This window comes from Arachis stenosperma, chromosome 4 (assembly GCF_014773155.1).
Source record: "Arachis stenosperma cultivar V10309 chromosome 4, arast.V10309.gnm1.PFL2, whole genome shotgun sequence".
In the NCBI taxonomy this organism is placed as follows: domain Eukaryota; kingdom Viridiplantae; phylum Streptophyta; class Magnoliopsida; order Fabales; family Fabaceae; genus Arachis; species Arachis stenosperma.
In genome coordinates this window covers 39,801,877-39,810,018 of record NC_080380.1, presented here as the reverse complement: position 1 = coordinate 39,810,018, position 8,142 = coordinate 39,801,877, and positions in this window count along the sequence as shown.

Sequence of the window (8,142 nt, the reverse complement as noted above, 5' to 3'; positions counted from 1 at the left end):
ACGGGGCCCTTACTCTTCCTCAAGAGTGGCTTGGCCCCTAGGTCGCGGTGCGCCTTATTGGGAGGTGGCTTCTTGGGGGCTTTCCCTTTGTTCTTTTTGATGACCATCCTAAGAAAACAAGGAACGGGAAAACATGAGACCCAAATAAGTGGAAGTAAAGCGAATACGCAATGAAAAGTTATGCCATAGAATATGGGTATCATTGTCACATGACAGCTGCAACATGTAACTAGGATAACATGAGAAAAGCAAGGCAAATCATTTTCATATGGTGTAAGGGAAATTAAGCATGCAAGTAGGGAGCATGAGAAGCATATACCCTTAAGGACCACAAACGAAAAGCAAGTTAAGAAAATGAAGATGCGCCTAAAAGTGATAAGGTGAGAGGCAAGTTAGTCAAAGTGGGCTCAAAAGTCAAGTATGCCTTTCATCGAACACTTGGTGTGCATCCTGTTGAAGTGTGTGATTACAAGATGGTGAAAGCAATGTAATAACTCACAATCCACTATTAATGATTACAGTGCACAGTGAATGTAAGAAAAACAAGCAACACAACTCATCTACTGATGCCAGTGAAGTGGAGACCTAAATGCCCATGAAGAGTTAAGGGGAGGGAGAGGAAGAAGACAAAAGGAAACAAAAGCAAAAAAAAGAAAACCTCCTAAAGAAGTAACTAAAATGAAAGGAGAAAGGAGCTAGCCAAAAGAGAGTGGAACTAAATGAGTAAGAATCACAAGAGGTGATGGGTTAGTATAGTACCTTGTGAGATGATGAGGAAAATGGGAGAAGAAGTTATTGTGTGGGTTGATGAGGAGTGGTGTTGGAGGTAGTAAGTGGTAGAATGAAGTGTAGAAGAGGGAATGGAGGGATGAAGGTGAGAAATGGGTGTGCCTCTTTTTCAAGTTGGATGTGTAGTAGAGGGTATGAGAGGGGGAAGGAAATTTGGAGTGAAAGTGAAAGGGTGAGTGTGCCTTTTCTTACGTTAGCGCCGAGCATCCGCGCGTGCGCGCGCATTACGCGCTCGCGCAAGGAGGCGAGGTGGGAAGGGACGCGGGCGCGCACGTTGCGCGCTCGCGTCCATGCGCTTGTGCTGTGGGCCTAGAGGTGGCACAAGGGAGGCATAACTCTCTGGACGCAGTACCAGAGGTTGCGTCAGGATCGTTGGCGCGCGCGCGCACGGCGCGCGTACGCGTCGACGTGGTTGTGCCCCAAGCATGAGAAGGGCTTGGAGGGGGCTCACCTCTCTGTGAAATGGCTCAGAGAGGAGTGCAGGATTGAAAGGCGCGTGTGCGGCCATGGCGCGCGCGCGCATCATGTGCTCATAGTGTAAGGACGCGTCCGCGCCAGGTGCGCGCACGCGGCAGATGTGTTGGGCTGGGGGCCTGATATAGGCCTGAGAGTGGCTTAACTCTCTGGAATATGTACCAGGAGTGCAGCAGGGTAATCGGCGCGGACGCGCATAGCGTGCTTACGCGTCGATTGGCAGAGTTCGCCCAGGGGGCGCGGACGCGCCATGTGCGCGTACGCGCGAGCTTCCTGTGCTTCAGGCATGGTCCTGGCCTGGTGTGGGCGCAACTCTCGGGTGAATGTATGGAAGGCTATGTTTTGCGATCCACGCGTCCGCGCACGCTGCGCGTCCGCGTAGGTGACCGTTGAGTTCCTTAAGGGCGCGTACGCGCCAGGTGCGCGCACGCGCAGAAGGGGTTGTTTTTCCTACATTTGCATGAGTTTAAACCACTTTTGGTATTTCAACTCCCTTCCTCCACTCAGCTGCTTAAGCATTATAGCAGAGCATTTTGCTTGGTAACCCATTAAAGAATTTAACACAAAACAAGAAAGAAAACGAGGAATCAACATTAAAATCCATCTACAAACATGAGGTCAAGTGTCTATGTACAAAGCTCAAAGGAAGATCTTACCATGGTGGGGTGTCTCCCACCTAGCACTTTTGTTTAACGTCCTTAAGTTGGACTTTCATCAGCTCATAGTGCTTGTTCAAGAGTTGCATCTCTCAAGAGGAACACTTCAAATTCTTTGGAGTTCTTTCTTTGCTCACCATGATACAATTTGAGACGGTGCCCGTTTACCTTGAAGATGTCCGGGCTTGTTGGGTGGCGCAAGTGGTAGACCCCATAAGGTTCTACTTTCTCCACTTGGTATGGTCCATCCCACCTTGATCTGAGCTTTCCGGGTAGTAATCTCAACCTTGAATTGTAGAGAAGCACTAGGTCACCGGGTCGGAACTCTCTTCTCCTAATGTTTTTGTCATGGATGGCTTTCAACTTTTCCTTGTAGAGCCTAGCATTGTCGTAAGCTTCTAGTCTCAAACATTCCAATTCCACCAATTGAAGCTTTCTTTCGATGCCGGCCCCACCCAAGTTCATATTACACTCCTTTACGGCCCAATACGCTTTGTGTTCAATCTCCACCGGTAAGTGGCATGCTTTACCATATACAAGCCGGAAGGGGCTCATGCCGATTGGTGTCTTGTAGGCCGTCCGATACGCCCAAAGTGCATCTGAGAGTTTATTGCTCCAATCCTTCCTATTTGGCTTTACAACCCTTTCTAAAACATGCTTGATTTCCCGGTTTGAGACTTCGGCTTGGCCGTTTGTTTGAGGGTGGTAAGCCGTGGCTACTTTGTGGATGATGCCATATTTCCTCATGAGGCCGTCTATTTTTTTGTTGCAAAAGTGTGATCCTTGGTCACTTATGATTGCTCTTGGGGCTCCAAAACGGCAAATGATATTATTCCTCACAAAAGAATACACCACATTAGCGTCATCCGTTCGGGTGGGGATTACCTCCACCCATTTTGACACATAATCGACGGCTAACAAGATGTAGAGAAAGCCATTGGAGTTTGGAAATGGTCCCATGAAGTCGATTCCCCATACGTCAAAGATTTCACAAAAAAGCATATTTTGTTGGGGGATTTCGTCCTTCTTGGAAATATCTCCAAACCTCATACATTGGGGGCAAGATTTGCAATAGAGAGAAGCATCTTTGAGAAGAGTTGGCCACCAAAATCCGCAATCAAGGACCTTTCTTGCCGTTCTTTGGGGTCCATAGTGACCACCCCCTTCGGAAGCATGGCAAGCGTCCAAGATTGCTTGGAATTCGGTTTGGGGTGTGCATCGTCGCACTATTTGGTCCGCTCCACATCTCCACAAATAGGGATCATCCCAAATATAGTATTTGGATTCGCTTTTCAGCTTATCCTTTTTGTTTTTGTCAAGATTAGGAGGGAAGGTGCGTGAAACCAAATAGTTTGCGATTGGGGCATACCAAGGAACCACTTCCGAGATTGCGTGCAAGGTATCTAAAGGAAAGGAGTCATTGATAGGAGTGGTGTCGCCTTTTGTGTGTTCGAGGCGACTTAAGTGGTCCGCCACTAGGTTTTGGGAACCAATCCTATCTTTGATCTCCAAGTCAAATTCTTGTAACAAAAGCACCCAACGAATTAATCTCGGTTTTGATTCCTTTTTGGCCAACAAGTACTTTAGCGCCGCATGATCCGAGTACACTACAACCTTGGAACCAAGAAGATAGGCTCGGAACTTGTCCAAAGCAAAAACAATAGCTAGTAGTTCCTTTTCAGTAGTAGTGTAGTTGGATTGGGCTCCATCTAATGTTTTGGAAGCATAAGCTATGACATAGGGAATCTTACCCTCGCGTTGTGCTAACGCGGCTCCAATCGCATAGTTCGAAGCGTCACACATGATTTCAAAGGGTTGAGTCCAATTGGGGCCTCGCACTATAGGAGCTTGTGTCAATGCTACTTTGAGTTTGTCATATGCCTCCATACATTCCTTGCTTAGCTCGAATTCGGTGTCTTTTTGTAGTAATCGAGAGAGAGGTAAGGCCACCTTGCTAAAGTCTTTGATGAATCTCCGGTAAAATCCTGCATGTCCAAGAAAAGAACGGACTTCCCTCTCGAAGGAGGGGTAAGGTAAACTGGATATGACATTTATCTTTGCCGGATCTACGGAGATGCCTTCCTTTGATACTATGTGTCCCAAAACAATTCCTTGTTTGACCATGAAATGACATTTTTCAAAATTTAAAACAAGGTTTGTTTTGGTGCATCTCTCTAAGACTTTTTCAAGGTTACCTAAACAATGCTCAAATGAATCACCATATACACTAAAGTCATCCATGAAAACTTCCATTGATTGCTCTAGAAAGTCCGCAAATAGGCTCATCATGCATCTTTGGAACGTTGCCGGTGCATTGCATAGGCCAAATGGCATACGCTTGTAAGCATACGTCCCAAAGGGGCAAGTAAATGTGGTTTTTTCTTGGTCTTCTAGAGCAATATGAATTTGGAAGTACCCGGAGTAGCCATCAAGAAAACAATAATATGATTTACCGGCTAATCGATCAAGCATTTGATCAATAAATGGTAGTGGAAAATGATCTTTTCTTGTGGCCGCATTCAATCTCCGGTAGTCTATGCATACTCTCCAAGAATTTTGCACTCTTGTTGCTATAAGTTCACCACTTTCATTTTTGATTGTTGTCACTCCGGACTTTTTGGGCACTACTTGGACCGGGCTTACCCATTCGCTATCCGAGATAGGATAGATGATGTCCGCTTCAAGTAGCTTGGTGACTTTTTTCTTTACTACCTCAAGAATGGTTGGATTAAGTCTCCTTTGAGGTTGTCGGACCGGTCTTGTTCCTTCTTCAAGGAATATGCGGTGCTCGCATACTTTGGGGCTTATTCCCACTAGATCCGCCAAACTCCACCCGATTGCCCTTTTGTTTTTCCTCAATACATTCAGCAATTTCTCTTCTTGTTGAGGGGTTAGCTCTTGTGCAATTATCACGGGTAGCTCTTGGGCTTCATCAAGGTATGAATACCTTAAGTGAGGTGGTAGTGGCTTCAATTCCATCTTTTTATCATTCTTTGAGGTTTGAATTTCCGGATGAGTTGCATGATGTGTGGTATTTAGTTCGCTTGACCTTTCATTTGCTTCTTCAACCCTATACTTCTCATCCAACTTTGCTAGATGCACTTCGGCCACTATGTTATCAATTGGGTCACACCGAAATAAAGAGTGGTTCTCCGGTGGATGCTTCATTGCTTCCTCTAGGCTAAAGCTTACAATTCTCCCATCTATTTCAAATGAGTAGTTCCCTGAGTAAGCATCAAGTTTAAATCTAGAAGTTCTCAAGAATGGTCTTCCAAGTAGGATAGACGATGCTCTCTCGGTTTCGTTTGATGGCATTTCAAGGACATAGAAGTCAATCGGAAACACCAACCCTTTTATATTCACCAATACATCTTCCGCAACACCCGCTACGGTTATTATGCTTTTATCCGCTAAGACAAATCTTGCCGTCGACCTTTTTAGTTGTGGCAAGTTCAATAACCGGTAGACGGAGAGCGGCATGATGCTAACACATGCTCCAAGGTCACACATGCAATCTCTAAATTGAACTCCATTGACTGTGCAAGTGACCATACAAGGGCCCGGATCATCACACTTCTCGGGTAGTGTTCCTATTAAAGCGGAAATAGAGCTCCCCAATGGAATGGTTTCAAATTCAAGAATTCTGTCCTTATGTATGCATAAGTCTTTGAGGAATTTAGCATATCTAGGAACTTGATGGATAGCATCAAAGAGGGGGATGGTTACCTCAACTTTCTTGAACATTTCTACCATTTTGGGGTCGAGTTCTATGCGCTTTTTAGCTTTCTTCGCAAGTGTTGGGAATGGAAGTGGTTGAGCAACTTCTTCTTCCAAGGTTCTTTTGGCCCTGGTTGTTTCCCTTGTTGGTTGGACTTCATCCTCAACTATGGCTTGGGGTGTCTCCTCTTCCACTACTTCTTCTATATTTATTCTCTCCTCTTCTTGAGCGGTTGTGATAGGGCTTGAGTCCTTTGCTTCCTTCTCTTTTAGTTGCGTACCGGATCTAAGGGTGATGGAATTGATGCCCCCCTTTGGATTTGGTTGAGGTTGAGAAGGAATGACACTTTGGATTGGAGGTTGAGGAGTGGAAGTTGATGGTGTATCCATGCGTGCGAGAAGAGCTTGTAGTGTAGAGGTGAGACCGGTGAGACCGGAGGCAAGTGTGTTTTGTAGTTCCTTTTGGCCTTGGATAATGGTTCGGAGTGTTTCGTCTTGGTTGGAGGGAGTGGTTGCATATGTGAGTTGAGGAGCTTGTGATTGGTTGGGTGGTGGTCTTTGATGTGGTGGTTGATATGTTTGGTAGTTTCTTTGTGGGTTTTGTTGATTGTATGGTTGATTTTGTGAATTGTATGGTCGGTTTTGTGAGAAGTTTTGTGAGTTGTTACCCCATCTTTGACCTCCTCCATTGTTGTTGTTGTCCCTATTCCCTTGTTGATGGTTGTCTCTCCAATTTTGATTATTGTGTCCACTTCCTTGGTTGTGGCCTCCTCCTCCTTGATAAGAGTACCCTTGGTTAGGATTACCGCCTTGGTAGTACCCTTGATTGGGGCGATCATAGAAATTGTGGGTAGCCGCCAAGGTGTTGTCTTCTTGAAGGCTTGGGCACTCATCCGTGTAGTGAGAGTAGCAAGAGCAAATGCCACATACTCTTTGAGGGACCAATTGTTGGTTGTGTTGTTGAGGTGGTGGAGGGTGTTGTTGTTGGTATGATTGAGGTTGTGGTTGTTGTTGGTTCAATTGGAGTTGCTTCAAGATGGATGTCATCTCATTCAAGGATTGAGTTAGAGCGGTGGTTTCACTACTAGTTGACACCTCATTCACGGTCCTTGGACGGTTGACTCTTCGCCTCATATGTTGGTTGGATTCGGCTAAATCAATAATAAGTTGCCATGCCTCCTCCGCGGTTTTATATTTGGACAAAGAACCATTGCTAGAAGTATCCAAGAGGGTTCTATCTTGCTCTCGCATCCCTTGACATATGTATCCAAGCAATACTTGAGTGTCGATCATGTGATTTGGGTATGCATCTAGTAGTTTACGAAACCGTTCCCAATATTCATAGAGTGGTTCCATTTCACCTTGCACAATACAAGACATTTCTTTCCTTAGCCTATCCATCTTTTCCGGAGGTAGGAATTTATCCAAGAATCCCCTTCTAAGCAAGTCCCAATCGGAGGTAACTTCACTAGAGAGGGTGTAGAACCATTCTTTAGCCTTGTCCTCAAGAGAAAAAGGGAAAGCAAACAACCATATAGCAACTTCATCGGACCCTTCCCGTCTAGTAGTCGAGCATATGCGATGGAAGTCCTTGAGATGTCGAATAGGGTCTTGTGCGGGAAGCCCGTGAAACTTGGGTAGGAGGTTGATCAAAGCGGTCTTCAATTCAAAGTTCGCATTCAAGTTGGGGTGAGTTACGTGAAGGGGTTGAAGGACATAATCCGGTGCACCCGCTTCCTTGATGGTAACTCTCCTCGGAGCATTGGTGCGTGAAATTGTGAACTATACTTTTTCACAACTCTCATAATCCCTGGTAATGGCTCCAAAAACGTGGTAGCCCAATACCATGGCATTACACAACTTCGCACAACTAACCAGCAAGTGCACTGGGTCGTCCAAGTAATAAACCTTACGTGAGTAAGGGTCGATCCCACGGAGATTGTTAGTATTGAAGCAAGCTATGGTCATCTTGTAAATCTTAGTCAGGTAAACTCAGATATATATGGTGATGAACGAAAATAACATAAAAGATAAAGATAGTGATACTTATGTAATTCATTGGTAGGAACTTCAGATAAGCGCATGAAGATGCCTTCCCTTCCGTCTCTCTGCTTTCCTACTGCCTTCATCCAACCCTTCTTACTCCTTTCCATGGCAAGCTCGTATAGGGTCTCACTGTTGTCAGCAGCTACCTCCCATCCTCGCAGTGAAAGCTAATGCTCAATACTCTGTCACAGTACGGCCAATCACCGGTTCGGTTCCCTCCCCTACCGGAATAGAATAACTCTTTTGCGTCTGTCACTAACGCCCAGTAGGTTACAGGTTTGAAGCACGTCACAGTCATTCAGTCATTGAATCCTACTCAGAATACCACAGACAAGGTTAGACCTTCCGGATTCTCTTGAATGCTGCCATCAGTTCTTGCCTATACCACGAAGACTCTGATCTCACGGAATGGCTGGCTCGTTTGTCAGGCGAGCACTCGGTTGTCAGGCGATCAACCATG